Source organism: Centropristis striata, chromosome 4 (assembly GCF_030273125.1).
Source record: "Centropristis striata isolate RG_2023a ecotype Rhode Island chromosome 4, C.striata_1.0, whole genome shotgun sequence".
In the NCBI taxonomy this organism is placed as follows: domain Eukaryota; kingdom Metazoa; phylum Chordata; class Actinopteri; order Perciformes; family Serranidae; genus Centropristis; species Centropristis striata.
In genome coordinates this window covers 41,497,143-41,514,845 of record NC_081520.1, presented here as the reverse complement: position 1 = coordinate 41,514,845, position 17,703 = coordinate 41,497,143, and positions in this window count along the sequence as shown.

Genomic DNA, 17,703 nt, shown 5'->3' with positions numbered 1-17,703 from the left:
TTTTTCTCACCAGGATGTTGTCTTAGTCAGAGTGGGTCGTTCCTCTGAGGACCACAGTCAGCGCTGACTTATTAATTTTTAATGTGAGTGTTTGGATTAGGGACCCCCAATCCTTGTTTACATCCTTGTGATGTTACTGGCTTTGTCTAGAAATGCAGTAATGTAATTCCAGCAGGCTGTGTGTGTGTGTGAGTGTGTGTCAGTCATCCTGCAGGTTGTAGATGGGTGCAGCGAGCTGTGATGGGACACGGGCGACAAAGGTTTCTCAGGATACAAAAGTGAGGAGGGGCAGTTTGGTTATTGTTTGTGGGCATGTTAGGAGGCAGAGCAGGGTGGGAGGGGAGTGTCAAGGGGTTGGGATAATTGCTGACTCCATTTTAAGGGCATAAAAACCTCTGCAGCAGCATCTCTGGCCTTAACCCCACCCCCCCTCTAATGAAAATGAAGTTCTATGATCCCTCTAGCTCATTAACAGCAGGTCTTTTAATGAGCTTTCAACAGGGTGGGGGCTGGGTAGATGAAGAGCAGGACCGGGGTTGGATGGTGGAGGGTGTAGACGGGGATGGTGGGGGGGTTATTGCACCAGATGCACACACGCCCACTCCCACCAATTACCATTGTGTTATAGAGAATAAGGAGGAAGTGAAGACCCAGATGAGTCAGTTTGTTCGTTTCTGTCCACAGAGACAGAGAAACACATGGAGGACAGTACAGGTGACATCCTCCTTGTCCCCTCTGGTAAACTCTGTCCTCCCTGTCGGCTGGGCGCCACAGCGAGCGCCATTTGGTGCTCGTACGGACGCAATTATGTAAGGTAAGTTGATACACGGCACAGTAGCCCCTACAGCAAGTGGATATCTTTTTTCCACGTCCCAGAGTGCCCTTTGTCTTCCTGCAGTCCACACCTCTCTGTCAAACCAGCACAGGACAGTGTCAGCAGCACCCAAAGCAGCCAATCAACACATGCAGAGTCTTTAACGTCTGCCAATGGGAGAGTGAGGCTGTGTGTGTCTGAGTGTGTGTTTTCTGACCAGTGACTGCCCCTGGGCGGTAGTAACGTGGACTTTGAGATCTACTAGTTGTGTCTTGGCTCCACAGAGGAAGCTTTTGTTAGTCCGGAGGTTGGGAGAGGTCGCTGCAGGACAGAGAGGCACACAACGGTGTTACCGGGGGTTTAATATGCTACACACACTTTAGCTAAACACTCTTCTATAACAGGAAGATATATCGATGTGAGGAGAAGAAGCATCTGGGATTCTGTCTATTGTAACATTGTGAGGCAGTTTAAATGTTCTGCTCTCAGCATCTAAAGGGATGCATTACTGTTAAGTGTTGTTTTCTGAACTTATTTGGCTGTTTGTGAATTGAAAGAAAACACTAAATGCACCTATTTGCTTCCCATTTCCCCGGGGAGGTAGACAAAATGTTTGATATACTGATATCTTCAGAAAATATTCAGCTGATCTCCATAGAGACTTCATGCAAAGTAATACTATGTTATAAGAGAAAGCACTAATACTGCAAAGTACATAGAGATTTCTTCTACCTGAATATGCTCTTTATTATTCAGAAAAGACACGATTTACCTCAGCCATTGTTTCTTTAAATGGATTCATATGGCCAAAAGATGAAAATGCCCATTCTGTTTGCAACTTCGATTTCACTAACAAGTTGTTTCATTATGTTTGATAGAAAACTTACTAACTCAGCATCATTGGAACTGAAGATCCTTCATTTCAACTAACGAATATTTTTCTGTATATTTACTGTTAATAGTTTTGATTTCCAATGCAAAACACCACTTGGTTTTTTAAAACCGTTTTCCTGTTTGTTCAATGTTAATGGGAAACACTTTAGAAACTCAACATAGTTAAAAAAATTAAAATGTTAAAAAAGGAGAAAGAGATTTATTAATCAATAATATGTCAATATAAACCAAACTGATGCTTTGTAGGCACATTGAATATAAGGTTAGAAAATAAATAATAAACTACGACCACGTCCCGTCTTCCATTTGAATTCAGATAAGTAAAATAATGTTTGGTTGAACAGATACAGATAATTACGTCTCTGTACACCTCTGAGTGATTGACCTTTGAAATGACTATTACAGATCCAAGGAGAAGCGTAAACAAGAAAAACAGAATGGGACCCAGGACAGAACCTTGAGGAACGCCCTAACCCAGATTTTCAGATGAGGACTCCACACTGTAAAACCCAATGCTGCTTGTTTGTCATTATAACTAATTTTTCCTTTTCAATACAACAAAGATTTGTGCAAAAAGTCATTTTAACTTAAAATACTGAGTCAAATAGCAAGATTAATTTGAGTTAACTCCATTGTCTTCGTTGTCTTGACATAAAATTATTTCGCAGCATGGACAGTCAAATCTTAGTTGAAACAACAAACTGGGTGGGCGGGACGGGGTGAGTCAGGGAGGGTGTTATTATTTATTTATTTATTTTAATATATGTATTTGTTTACATATTTTTGTATACTTTTTAGATTTTTCTCCCATTTATTGTTTTTCATTTATTGCTTATTTGTAGGACACCTTTGTTACTTATAATGAAATTATGAAGCATTGGACAAACCAGAGATGGATGTATTTTTGATATACTGTCTGCTTCACAATAAAAATATTTGAAACAATAGTTGAAACAACAAGTTTGTTTTACAGTGCACCAACAATAACTGAGAAACCATCGACTGTCTGTGTCAAAAACATTCAGCAGCGTTCACCTGCATAATTTCCTAAATAACCTCAAACTGTGCTGACTGGGCCATCTGATAGCTCGACCTCGTGGCTAGACTTTATCAACATGAAGTGTAATTTTCTGGCAGGAGTGGCCCAATCACAAATTCAGATTGAACTTAAGATGATTAGCCCTGAATACGCTCACAACAAAGGGAATGTTAGAGCTCCGTGTTTGCTTTCCTACAGGGCAGGCCTGTGGCCATGAGAGCCTCTCACTTATGTATGAGAAGATTGTGCTTTATCATGGAAAAAGCCAATTAACTGGTAGTTTTTAATTACATTTCTCATGGTAAACTGTGAGGAGCATGCAATCATCTCTGCAGCCTCTGTCCTGTTGTCCCTTTTCCTGCTCCGAAGAGTTGAGGAGGAGGAGGAGGAGGAGGAGGAGGATTAAATCATCAGCAGGGCAGACTGAGACGGGATAACAAGAAAGAGAAAGATGCATTTGGGAGTGATCAGACAAACCACAGGACTCCCTCTCTGCTCTTTATCCTCGCACGGTTCCCACAATCCCCACCTTCTCCTGCCCGTCCCTCCTCCCGCAACGACCGCAGAGTGAAACCTGAACCCTGGAATTACACCGCTTCACCTCTCCTCCCTCCACCTCCTCCTCCTCCTCCTCCAGTGAGAGTGTGGGAGGACGGGGTGAGAGGCGACACTAGCCGGGCAGCCATCCGTCAGTCCACTGCCTCTCCTCGCCATTCAACACCTTCAGATAATGAGAGGACGGAAAGACAAGGAGGTTCTTCCTTACGGCAGGTTATATCATGTCACTGATTACTGAGGACGTGTGTCAGAAGGAGGAAGCTGCGATGAGACTGGAGACAGGTTGATTTAAAAACAAAAGGGAGGAAGTTCAGTGATTTCTCTTTTTTCACAGCATGAGACAGAGCGTTACATCAAACAGGCTGAAACTGTTGCCGGATAATGATGGTGAAAATACATTTCAAAACTAACCTAAATAAGGCTCTTCCTTGACTGAAGGCCATGGGCTCATTTTCATCCCAGCGATCAACTGAGGTTGTTTGTTCGACAGATTAAACAGACAGAAAAACATGAACTCAAACCAACTAATACAACCCTCCTTTACATACACCTGCCTCTGTGGGAGCGTTACTGTCTGAAATGTAGTAATTTCAGTAGTTTTAATTCTGTCAATCTGGTGTCAAAATGTTGATAAGTCTCCCCTGTGATGTATTGTTAGTGTAATATGACTTCAGTGTTGCCTTCCTGTTGTGAAAGGCTGCTTTGTTACAACTTCTCTAATAGCTGAGTGAATACAAACACTCATAAACCAGCAGGATAAAACAGACAGAATATGAAATTACATAATATGACACAATACAATGCGACACAATGCAAAATGAAATGGTACAATACAACGAGAAAGGATCCTGCATGTACAAAGAGAACTGGGTACAGTGTAGGAGGCGAGCCCCATTCATTCCTATGAAAGTTATTCTGTGATGTACACTACTGGTCAAAAGTTTTAGAACACACCAACTTTTCCAGAATTTAATTGAAAATGATGCAGTTTAATGTCTCAGTGTACTCTGAAATGAATGCACATTTGCAACATTTAAAATTCTTTATTGAGCATGATAGTGTTTTGAAAGTAAAAAAAAGATTCAAAATCACATTTTATGTTGGATTAAAGGACTAAAAAAAGACAGAAAATGACAAAAAAAAAGACAGAAAATGACAAAAAAAAGACAGAAAATGACAAAAAAAGACACCAAAAGACACAAAATGACTAAAAAAAGACACAAAATGACTTACAAAGATATGAAAAGAATTCAAAAATGGACAAAATAGCCCAAGACTCCATAGAGTTAAGCTGTTAACCCATTTCTTGTTCCCTGAAAAAGGCCTACTTGTATAATTCTGAAATGTACATTATATTTCACCTTTTTTTATTTACCTCTGGCAGTTCACAACTTACCTTTGTACCCTTTCAAGCTGTTCATTTGACTTGAACTGCTTGATTTTCAATAAAAAACTGGAAAAATTGGGGTGTTCTAAAACTTTTGACCGGTAGTGTATGCTAGAGCCAATCCCAGCTGACTTTAGACTATAACAGGACAGACAGACAATTCACGCTGTCATTGACTCCTATGGGCAATTTAGAGTCACCAATGCAACCTAAGCTGCATGTTGGAGGAAGTCAGAGAGAACCACGCTGACATGAGGTGAACATGCAGACTCCACTCAGAAGAGCTGTGAGTCAGGGTCGAATTTTTGATGTGAGGTGAAAGTGCTAACCACAACACCACCGTGTAGCCCCACGAGTAACACAGTACAGTACGATACAAAACAAAATGATAGACCGCAGTACGACACAACGTGTTACGATACAATGTGCCCTTATATGGTACATATATACAGTACAGGCCAAAAGCTTGGACACACCTTCTCATTCAATGTGTTTCCTTTATTTTCATGACTATTGACATTGTAAATTCATCAAAACTATTAATGAACACATGTGGAATTATGTACTTAACAAAAAAGTGTGAAATAACTGAAAACATGTCTTATATTCTAGTAAGCAAAGGGTGGTTACTTTGAGGAATCTAAAATACAAGACATGTTTTCAGTTATTTCACACTTTTTTGTTAAGTACATAATTCCATATGTGTTCATTCATAGTTTTGATGAATCTACAATGTAAATAGTCATGGAAATAAAGAAAACGCATTGAATGAGAAGGTGTGTGTCCAAACTTTTGGCCTGTACTGTATATACAGTTGAAACCAGAAGTTTACTTACACTATATAAAAACACACATATGCTTTTTTTCTCACTTTTCCTGTTTTAGGTCCGTTAGGATTACCAAAATTATTTCTATTTGCTAAATACCAGAATAATGAGAGAAGGATTTTTTTAGACAATTTTGTATTACTTTCTTCAAAAACGTAAAAAAGAAACATAAAAAAGTCTAGAGTTTGCAAATGCACACGGGGCAAAGACCTTAATTTCTGGAGACATGTCCTGTGGTCTGATAAAACTGTAATCTGGCTGTTTTATGTTTCTTTTGGAGTAATCATTTTTTGGAGCATCACCTGGGCTTTCCCAAATTGTTTCAAGGCATTATAATGTTAGTGTATGTAAACTTCTGACTTTGAAGAAAGTCATAAAAAATAGTCTAAAAAAATCCTTCTCTCATTATTCTGGCATTTAGTAAATAAAAATAATTTTGGTAATCCTAACGGACCTAAAACAGGAAAAGTGATTGTCTGATTTCATGTCAGACAGTGAGAAAAAAAGCATATGCATCTTTTTATATAGTGTATGTAAACTTCTGGTTTCATCTGTACAACATGACATGACATTTAGTATAACTAGATGCATAGTTTCCCTGTTTTACTCAGGTTTCATAACCACCAAGCCTCCTTTTTCTTTGACCTCTCCATTGACAGTTTGACCTCTCAGAATCTCAACTCTCTTGGTTTCCTCCTGGCTGTCCATCATTGCTCTCCTCCAAACAGTCCTTCAGGAACTTGATTTCTTCCTTCATCTCTTCATCTCTTCATCTCTTCATCTCTTCATCCGGACCCTCTATCCTCCCTCCTACAGTGAGTAAGAAATGTGTCATTTGTCATAAAGCATATTGTGCTACACAGCTGAAGTATTTACAGTTCTACATGACCACAGAATATATGACTTTTACTTTTTTATTCTTTTATTTTTTTATTATTATATATATATTTTTATCTTATTTTATTTTATCTTACTTTATCCTTGATCTAATTTATTTCTAACCTGCCCCCAGTGTTTCCTCACTGCTCCATGTTGAGATGGAGCTTCCTCAGTTCCTCAGTTTGTGTTTTGTTTTTAATAGGCTGGGTGGGATGAAGGTGGGTGTTTGTTTCTATGTTTTGTTATCTTTTTATTATCATTATTTTATTTTCTCCTTTCTTTTTTATGTAAAGCGTTTTGTGTTGCATCTCGCTTGTATGAAAAGTGCTATACAAATGAAGTCTGATTGATTGATTGATATCCAAAGTCAAGGGTAGACATTGAAGTTCATCAACGTATTGTCACGAGGGGGCTCACACCTAGAACTTTTGCATCTGATGATTTGTATTATATCCTATGAAATGTGACGTAAAGAGCAGTTTTAAACATCATGATCGATGGTTTAAAGACGTTGTTAATGCTGACAACAGTTCGGCTTCGCCAACACTTCCTTAAGGTCAGGGAGGAAACCAGTATCCTAAGGTTAGGAAAAAAGAACAGGGTGAGGATATTTACTGGATGTAACCTCCAAAAACGGAACACAAAAAACAATCTCCTGGTTGAAAGACTTTGGGTTTCACACATTATTCCCCCCTTCCACTTTAAAACCGTTGACCTAAAGGACTTCTGATGCTACTTTGTCTTGTCACAAATCAATATTTTTCTGGATTATAGTGCATTACTTTTCGTACAAAATCATATGAACTGTTAATGAGGACAGCCTGAGTAAAAAAAATAAAGTTAACACTTTACAATAACCAACTAAGTAATGTTTATAGATGGTTTATAAACCAATTATTAACCATTTACACAAGTGCTATACATATTTAATCGTTAAATGTATTAAACCAATTTCTTAAAGGTATATGGGTAATTTCAAAATCATTAACATACTTAATATGGTGTTAAAAATGTTAGAATGAGTGCAACTAAAACTATTAATTATAATTTAATTGTTTGTTAATGGTAAAGTAACTAGAAACTGACATTAATATACTATATATTTGCCATTTATAAATGATTTAGTTAGTTAAACATTAATAAATTATGTATTTACCATTCTAAATGGCCTATATACGGTTTATAAATGATGATTAAACATTAATAAACTGTTTACCATTTATAAATGATGGTTATTGTAAAGTGTTACCAAAATAAAATAAATAAAAAGACAGTATGTAGGCTTTTGATCAAGCGGCTAAACTTTTCTTATTTGTATATGGATTCTGAATATGATGCATAGCGTCCCAACTCTTAAATCGGGTTGTATTAGAATGAGTGTTACACAGGGACGGGCTGACTGACAGCAGTTGTGTGTGAACAGTTGGTGGGTTAACTAAACATCCTGTTGAGTAACATGGAGCTGTTGGTGACCTCATGAAATGATAAATGGTATCCACTTGAACACCTAAATGACACACTCCTGCTCTGAGTGTAACTTTCAGATCAGATGTGAATGAAGGTGTAGCTTCACGGCTTAGCACGTGATTGTTTTAGGCTCTACTAAAGTGGATTATTGACCTGAATATTGGCAAAAGGTCATTTTTTTTTACATCACATCCTGTTTACTGACAAATGTCTCTTTCCACCTAAACTGAACTGTTGACGTATAGAGCTTCAAGAAGATGGACGAGATGAGGTAATCAAACATCTGCCAGCTCAAACACTCTGACAAACTGTCCCTCAAACGTCTCTCTCACACACACACACACACACACACACACACACACACATTACTCTGCTCTTGCTGCACCTGGTGACCCTCATTGTGAACCTGACACACACACACACACATACACACCAACAGACAGCCAGTTACCCAGTTGCTCAGGTAATTATACACATGGATACACAAACATATATATTCAGGTCAGTTTTTTTCTCGTCAAGCCCAGAAACGTCCAAAAATGCAGGAAAAACTGGATTTAAGCGAACACTCCCCCCTCCCTGCAGCCTGCACCCTGACGGGGTCAGAGGTTGCCGTGGTAGCAGCATAGTGAGGTGAGGAGGTGGAGTTCACTCCTGTGACAGGTGAAAATGCTTTCATGTGTTTGTTTCCCAGCAGGCCTGAGGGCAGGTGAGCTGCAGCTATAAACACCTCGACACATACGACGAATGTTCACCGTCACACAGGTTGAATAACTCTTTGTGTTTCATCATCCGTCATGTGAAACTTACTGTAGATGGAGACAACGAGAAGTTACACATCAAAGCAGTGGAGAGCTTCAACACACTGTATACAGCAGCCCCATAGCAATAAAGAACTATTGTATTTTCATGAAGATTTTTTAAAAATAGATCATTTACAAAAAGCACATCGAACGTGTGACTGAATAGAATATTAGAGAAGCTTAACCCTCGTTGAAATACTTGCAAATTCCACATTTCAACCCTAGAGAATATTGGAAGATATCACATACTGTCAGAATGTGTAAAAAAACATACGAAAATAATATTTTGAGAAAAAAGTTTACAAGATTAAAGTGGCAAATCTACGAGAAACAAATGCTCAGATTTATGAGATTTAAAGGAGTGAATCTGGGAGAAAAAAGTTGCTTTTTTCTCTTAAATCTGCAACTTTTTTTCTTGTAGATTTGCCACTTTAATCGAGTAAATTTGAAACTTTTTTCTCGATATATTCCCTGAAGTTACCAAATAGGGGTAGGGGGTTTACAAGATTAAAGTGGCAAATCTACGAGAACATTTTTTTGCAGTTTTATGAGATTTAAAGTGGTGAATCTGCGAGAAAAAAGTTGTTTTTTTTCCCACTTTTTTCCGTAAATCTGCAACTTTTTTCTCACAGATTTGCCACTCTAAATCTCTTAAATCTGCGACTTTTTTTCTTGTAGATTTGCAACTTTAATCTAGTAAATTTGCAACTTTTTTCTCGAAATCCATGTGGTTCTACAACTAAACAGAGAGACATGGGGACCCCATTTTGATATCCACTGAAGTTACCAAATATAGTTATTCGCCCGATAAAGGGTTAATGATGGGGAAATGATGGTGATGCAATACCACTGGTCCATTAGAAATAGTTGCACTACCATCAGCAAAGTATATTTAAAGTATAAAAAGTAAAATGAGTCATTATTCAGCAGAATTCCCCCTGTTAGAGTTCAATGATGATACATTTATTATTGGACATAGCTGTAAACTGTTTTTGGTTTATGAGCTGTTTTTAACTACTTTAAAAATGATTGGGTTCTTAAAAATAGTAATTACAAATAATGTTTCATAAATTGATCATATGATTTGCATGGGAAAACAACACTACTCTGCAAAGTGACTAAGCTGTCAAATGGTTAAAAAAAAACACAATATTTTCCTCTAAAATACATTTTAAGATATAATAAAGTGATCTGGGAATATTAAAACTAAAGTACAAGTGATTCAAAAAGTAGTATATTATACATTATTTGAGAAAATGTACTCACCACTGTACAGTACCTAATATATATATAGCAGACAGCATGTTATCTAATTGTTGTATACAGGGTTCCTGCTGGAAATCATTGAAAACACTTGAATTTGGTGTTTACAAGGTTTGAAATGTGCTTTGATTTTCGATAAATCGTTTGAAATTTGTTTAAACACTGTCTGGAAACATACTTTTGTTTGTTTATGGCACAAATATAATGTGATGAAGACGTTCAATAATTGCTATACTGATTATATTGTCTGTACTCTATACATTTAACTTAGCTGTTGGTGCTGGAAAAGCTTGAAATGCACCTTGAAAATGCTTGAAATGTGATTTAATTTTAATTTGCAACACATGTAGGAACCCTGTATATAATATAGTATTATGGATGTTAAAAACATGCTGTCATATTAGTTAGAGAAGCAAAACAGAACAAGGACATTGACTCTTCTACCTGCAGCCTGTATTCATGTGACTCAATACTTGTTTGGATTTCTCAACATTTGACTCAGGACAGTATCCATAAAACATTTCATTTATGAATTTTACCTAAAAAAAACAACAACCTACTGCTGGTCACTTTTTTTGGAAATTTCAAACGTTCATTGTTTGTAAGGAAGAAGAAAATCAAACTGAGTGAGTTTAATCTGTCCCTGGTCTCCCCTACTATTACTTTTGCTGATAATGCTTTTATACTTTTACTCAAGTACCATAAATATTTCAGTACTTTAACCCTTTATCGGGCGAAGAACTATATTTGGTAACTTCAGTGGATATCTAAATGGCCGTGTCTCTCTGTTTGGTCGTAGAACCACATGGATTTCTTCCAGCTAATCAGCAAAGATCAGGCTACGTCACAGCCGGTGACACCATGACATTTGACCAAATAGTTCGAGAAAAAAAGTTGCAAATTTACTAGATTAAAGTGGCAAATCTAGGAGAAAAAAAGTTGCAGATTTAAGAGATTTAACATGGCAAATATGCGTGAAAAAAGTTGCAGATTTACAAGAAATAGGTGGGAAAAAAACAACTTTTTTCTCTCAGATTCACCACTTTAAATCTCATAAATCTGCACATTTTTTTCTTGTAGATTTGCCACTTTAATCTCATAAACTTTTTTCTCAAAATATGACCCCCATCCCCCAGGTCTGTATGTTTTTTTACACATTCTGGCTGTATGTAATCTCCACCAATATTCTCTAGGGTTGAAATTTGGAATTTGCAAGTATTTCAATGAGTGTCCTATTAAGGGTTAACCTGTAAAGGAGTATTTTCAGACTGTAGTATTTCTAATTGTGCTTTAGAAAAGACCTTGAGTCCTTCCGCGTCCACTGGTGAAGTGTCCTCAGAGCTCCTGGGGCTGTTTGTCTCCTGACCTGATGTGTGTGAGTGATGCGGCAGAAAACGGGCCGGGACAAAGCCGGTTAACCAGCGGGGCGAGCGCGAGGGGCCCGGGGCCCGCTGGTGCCGGGGTCGTGGGATCAGAGCAGGTCACCGAGGTGTGGGAGTGTCTGCTCGGCCCTCTGACCTTTGTCACTGAGGCTTCCTATAATCCTGTCCTCAAAGACCATACGGACATAATGGAGAGGCCTTGAATGGAGTTAAATGGTGACCATTAGGAGGATCTGTGTCGCTATTCTTCTTGTTTGTTTAGTCCCAGTCACTCTCACGTTTTCAGTGTAATCAGGCGTGTGATGGAGACGCCTGGAGAATCCTGCAGAGAGCTCCGCAGGACAACAGTTTACTGGAGATGGATATCCACCTCCATTTAATGAATGACACGACACAAGAGGGCAGAGAGAGAGGAGGAGGAGGAAGGTAATTGGATGTCCACTTCAGATTATTCAAGTCCTGATCAGAGTTCACAAGTGGTCTGCACAGGAGGAGGCCAGAGCACCTCTGGTTGGTCAAGATAGGAATCACAGATAAACAAGGACCTATGAATAGTCTATTACACCAGCAGTATGCAAAATATATGTAGAGAGTTCACTGGAAAAAAAACAGGCTTTTTTACTTTCTGTATTATTACTATGTAGCTATTTATTTATTTGCGTACTTACTTACTTGCTTACTTATTTACTTACTTACATACTTACTTACTTACTTACATGCTTGCTTGCTTGCTTGCTTACTTACTTACTTACTTACTTACTTACTTACTTACTTGCTTGCTTGCTTGCTTGCTTGCTTGCTTACTTACTTACTTACTTACTTACTTACTTACTTACTTACTTACTTACTTGCTTGCTTGCTTGCTTGCTTGCTTGCTTGCTTGCTTATTTACTTACTTACTTACTTACTTACTTACTTACTTACTTACTTACTTACTTACTTACTTACTTACTTACTTGCTTGCTTGCTTATTTACTTGCTTGCTTATTTACTTACTTACTTACTTACTTACTTTCTTACTTGCTTGCTTGCTTGCTTGCTTGCTTACTTATTTACTTACTTACTTACTTACTTACTTACTTACTTACTTACTTACTTACTTGCTTACTTGCTTGCTTGCTTATTTACTTGCTTGCTTATTTACTTACTTACTTACTTACTTACTTTCTTACTTGCTTGCTTGCTTGCTTGCTTGCTTACTTATTTACTTACTTACTTACTTACTTACTTACTTACTTACTTACTTACTTACTTACTTACTTACTTGCTTGCTTGCTTATTTACTTGCTTGCTTGCTTACTTATTTACTTACTTACTTACTTACTTACTTACTTGCTTGCTTGCTTATTTACTTGCTTGCTTGCTTACTTATTTACTTACTTACTTACTTACTTACTTACTTACTTACTTACTTACTTACTTACTTACTTACTTGCTTGCTTGCTTGCTTACTTATTTACTTACTTACTTACTTACTTATTAACTTACTTACTTATTAACTTACTTACTTGCTTACTTGCTTGCTTTCTTACTTATTTACTTACATTTTACTTACTTAGTTACTTAGTTACTTAGTTACTTACTTACTTACTTACTTACTTACTTACTTACTTACTTACTTAATAATGCATGCATACCATGGAATATCAATCCAGCTTCCACTGGGTTCTTTCTTGTTTTTTTTTGTTTTTGTTTTTTTTCTTATATCATGTTGGTTTTTTTATTGTGCAAAAAAGTGAAGCAAAAAGCAAAGCAAGCAGAATGCCAGTGGTTTATTCATTTTAAGAATGGCTTTCATCTGTTTTTCATCAGGTTGAAACACTGACAATCAATTTTCTGGAAACAACTCAATCATCTCAAAGTTCCTGTCAGTGCTGTCAATTAGAAATAAAGAACAAAAATGCACAAAAGAAAGATTTGTGTTTGAAAATGGTGAATAATGTTTCTCCACTGGAATATTTTAATATTTGAAGTTTTTCAGGGAACCATATTATAATAAAGAATCCTTTATAAAGTGTTTATTTAACTAAAGGTTTATTGATGATGATTAAATCAGATATAATAAGCCTTTAATTAGAGCAACTTTTGTGCTGCCAGGTTGTAAAATGTATGTGAGTCAGTAATTGAGTGAGTCAAAGTGAGTCATTCAACTCTGCAGTTTGGGTAATTTTTTGTTGGACCAGTCTGATAAATTAAACAGCTAGAAAATAAATAAAATATAAATTAAAAGTTCTGCTGGAGGAGGACAGAGATTTTTCACGACCTGTCAAGCAAATATTTGTTTTAATTAATGGCTTATAACTAACTGATGGCATTTACAAATTATTTATTAACACTGATAAAGACTTTAATTACAATTTTATTTGGCCTTTATCGAGGGTGAGCACTAGGTAAAAAGTTCTTCAAAAAAAAATATATATATATGAATATTAATTAATAATAAATATTATATATAACTAATAAATAGATCAATTCCAATAAATACATATATAAATAATCTCAATGCTATTCCCTTCTTTTATTATTATGGACTATCAAAAAAAATACAAACCTGCTGATCCTTCTCTCCAAAAAACATTTATACATTAATGTCAATTAGTGAACTAATTTCTTTTGGTTAATAGAGAGTTCATATTTTGTAATAAACATTGTTTATGCATCTTGACAACACAGAGCATGGTCCCTTACTGTCCTATGTTTGAATGGTGTTGTACATATTTTGAGAGAAAAATCACTAGAAACAAAAGTAAATTCATAGTATTGATGAGTGTATCTCTAAAAATGACGGCTGGATTAATGTTGAAACTGTAAAGGTTTGTGTTTGTCGGAGAAACGTGCCATTTATGACAAATAGTGAAAGTTGCAAATCAACCTGACATGAAGTCATTTTCAGTCTTATAAGTCGGGACATTTCCCAGAATGATGTTCTTTACTGTCAGTGGAACCAAGCTGGAGTTTTTTAAAGATGCCTCTTTTTTCCTCACCGCCTTATTTATGATCACCACCATCATCATCACAGTTTACAGTAAACCCTCAAACAGAACATGTGCTGCTCTGTGGTCTGCTGCCTCTCTGTGGAGGAGACTGACACCTAGCGGCCGTTTGGGGAAACTACAGGAGTTTCCTCTTAACCCTTTATCAGGCAAAGAACTATATTTGGTAACTTCAGGTAATATTTCGAGAAAAAAGTTGCAAATTTACTAGAATAAAGTGGAAAAAACAACTTTTTTTCTCCCAGATTCACCACTTTAAATCTCATAAATCTGCACATTTTTCTTGTAGATTTGCCACTTTAATCTCACAAACTTTTTTCTGAAAATATTATTTTTTTATGGTTTTTTTTACACATTCTGGCTGTATGTAATATCCTCCAATATTCTCTAGGGTTGAAATTTGGAATGTGCAAGTATTTCAATGCATTTAACTTAGCTGTTGGTGCTGGAAAAGCTTGAAATGCACCTTGAAAATGCTTGAAATGAGATTTAATTTTAATTTGCAACACATGCAGGAACCCTGTATATAATATAGTATTATGGATGTTAAAAACAAGCTGTCATACTCTGATCTGCTGCAGCTGTAAATCAGCAGAGTAGACTCCCACACTGTAAACAATTGTCTTATAAATTAACAGTAAAATACTGGCAGCAGGGTTGCAGCATTCTACTGTTAATTTTACAGTTCCCTTACTGTTATTTACTTTACAGTATGTTACTGTGATAAAACCACATACTGAATAGATAGATAGATAGATAGATAGATAGATAGATAGATAGATAGATAGATAGATAGATAGATAGATAGACAGATATACTTTATTTATCCCAAACTGGGAAATTACAGTGTAGCAGCAGCATTACACACAGAGACAATGACAACACTATTAAATAAAAAGAACAACCTAGGCATACTTCAAGCAATATAATATAAAAATACAATAAAATACAATAAAAATAAAGTGTCCACAGAAGGAGTATGTATTAAGGAGTAGAATACAATTCCAGTGCAGAATAAATATGAATATACAGTATAAAAATAAAAATGTTGGTGCTATGAAACAAATAAGGTGCAATGAACAGTGTGCATAAAAAACACATAAAGTGCATAGCAACAGTATGTAGTGAACCAGACTATTATTTGTTAATGTACAGTGTGATGGTGTGATGATTTGACAGTAAAATACTGATACTGCAAACATCATCTAACAAATAAAACAGTTCAAGTTACGCTGTGATTTGCTCCAGAAATGCAGGATTAAAATGGATGTTCCAAGAAAGGAAAGACCAGAGTTGGCTGAATGTTTCCTCTAGAAATACAGCAGCTTTCCGTATTTTCTCAGCCTCGATGGTGTTGATTCTACCACAACTCCCAGAATGCAATGCTATTTATGGTATATTACAGTATTTTATGGGAAACAGTCAACTACCTACAAATATTGCCCAGAATGCATTGTTTTCTTCAGTATAATACCTTTTTAATGGGGAAAAAAATGTCACAATTTGGCTGTTTTCTTCCAGCAATTTGTTACAGTGCATTCATTTCATTTCATTTATCCTTTATTTATTTTCTCGAGGAATCATTGAGGGCAACTCCTCATTTACAATGATGTCGAGAGTACAGAAAAAACATGAAACAGTACAGACAAAACACATGCAAAAACATTAAAAACAGTTCCAGTGAAAGGCAGAGTTATTGATTATCATAGTTTTGAACTGGCCCATATAATAGTTAATAATAATAATAATAATAATAATAATAATAATAATTAATAATAATTGTGTTGAGTTTGAGTGAATGTTGTCAGATGTTCCAGGTCGATGCAGCAGAAAAACTGAAAGCAGTTTTTCCAAATCAACAGAACATTGTTTTATACATTTTTTATGAATGCAAAATAACAAAAGATACCCTTACATTTCACAGTTTTTCTTAATTTCGTTTTATAGTAAGACTCTAAGACTAATAAACACAAAAATATTACAAATAATAAAACAACACTGTTTAGTGAACTCTTTAAAGAAGAATAACATGTTTTTTTTGTCTTATTATCATTGTATATTAATGAAGTTTATTCAGGCTCTATTTAATTTAAATTTAAATTTATGTATGTATTTATTTTAAATGTGTGTATATTTGGATGTTTTTTTTCTTCAATTAAGATAGAAAAAAAATTGTATCCAATACAGAAAAATGTCTGTTAATGTCCTCCATGAGTTATGTGTCTCCATAAAACACAATTAAAATGTTAAAATGTGGTGAAATTGCATCTACTGTAAGAACATCTACTCAAGTAGGCTACTGTACTTAAGTACAATTTTGCAGTTCTTTTATTTGAATATTTCCATAACATGCTACTTTATACCTCTAGCTCTGAATTGATATTGTACTTTAACTGCACTACAATGATACAACTGTAGTTACTTTGCAGATTTAGATTAGTAATTCTTAAATCTTATGATAGATTACTATTATAGGCTAAGCACCCCAGCAGTAGATGAAGTAGATGAAATTAGCTCCACCTTTACCAGCTGCAACATTAAAGTGACAAACTCATTCATGCATGTATAATTATAACGCAGTAAAAATAATAATTAATATATGATTCTGACGTGCCATTCTGCAAAGTGAGTAATTTTACTTTTGGTGCTTTAAATTCATATTGATGCTAATCCATAAAAGTTAATTCATGGCGTTTCCTTAACCCTTTATCAGGCAAAGAACTATATTTGGTAACTTCAGGTAATATTTCGAGAAAAAAGTTTCAAATTTACTAAAATAAAGTGGAAAAAACAACTTTTTTCTCCCAGATTCACCACTTTAAATCTCATAAATCTGCGCATTTTTTCTCGTAGATTTGCCACTTTAATCTCGTAAACTTTTTTCTCAAAATATTATTTTGGTATGGTTTTTTTTTTTTACACACTCTGGCAGTATGTAATATCCTCCAATATTCTTTAGGGTTGAAATTTGGAATTTGCAAGTATTTCAATGAGTGTCCTATTAAGGGTTAAAGTGGTGAATCTGGGAGAAAAAAGTTGCTTTTTTCCCACTTTTTTTCTCATAAATCTGCAACTTTTTTCACGTAGATTTGCCACTTTAATCTAGTAAATTTGCCACTTTTTTCTCGAAATATTACCTGAAGTTACCAAATATATTTTTTTGCCTGATAAAGGGTTAAGGAAAGTATTTCTACGCTGCATTGCTACTTCTACCCTAAAGATGTGAATAGTTGCTCCATGTTATTTATGATTCTCTGTCTAAAAATGTTTTGTGCCTTTATTGTCCAGGTAGAACTCTGAACTCCTGCTAATAATGGATGCTTGTTGCATCTCTGTGTCCACTCCTGATTATGGTGATGGATGTATGGATGATAAATTAGCGCGATCAAAGCGGCTG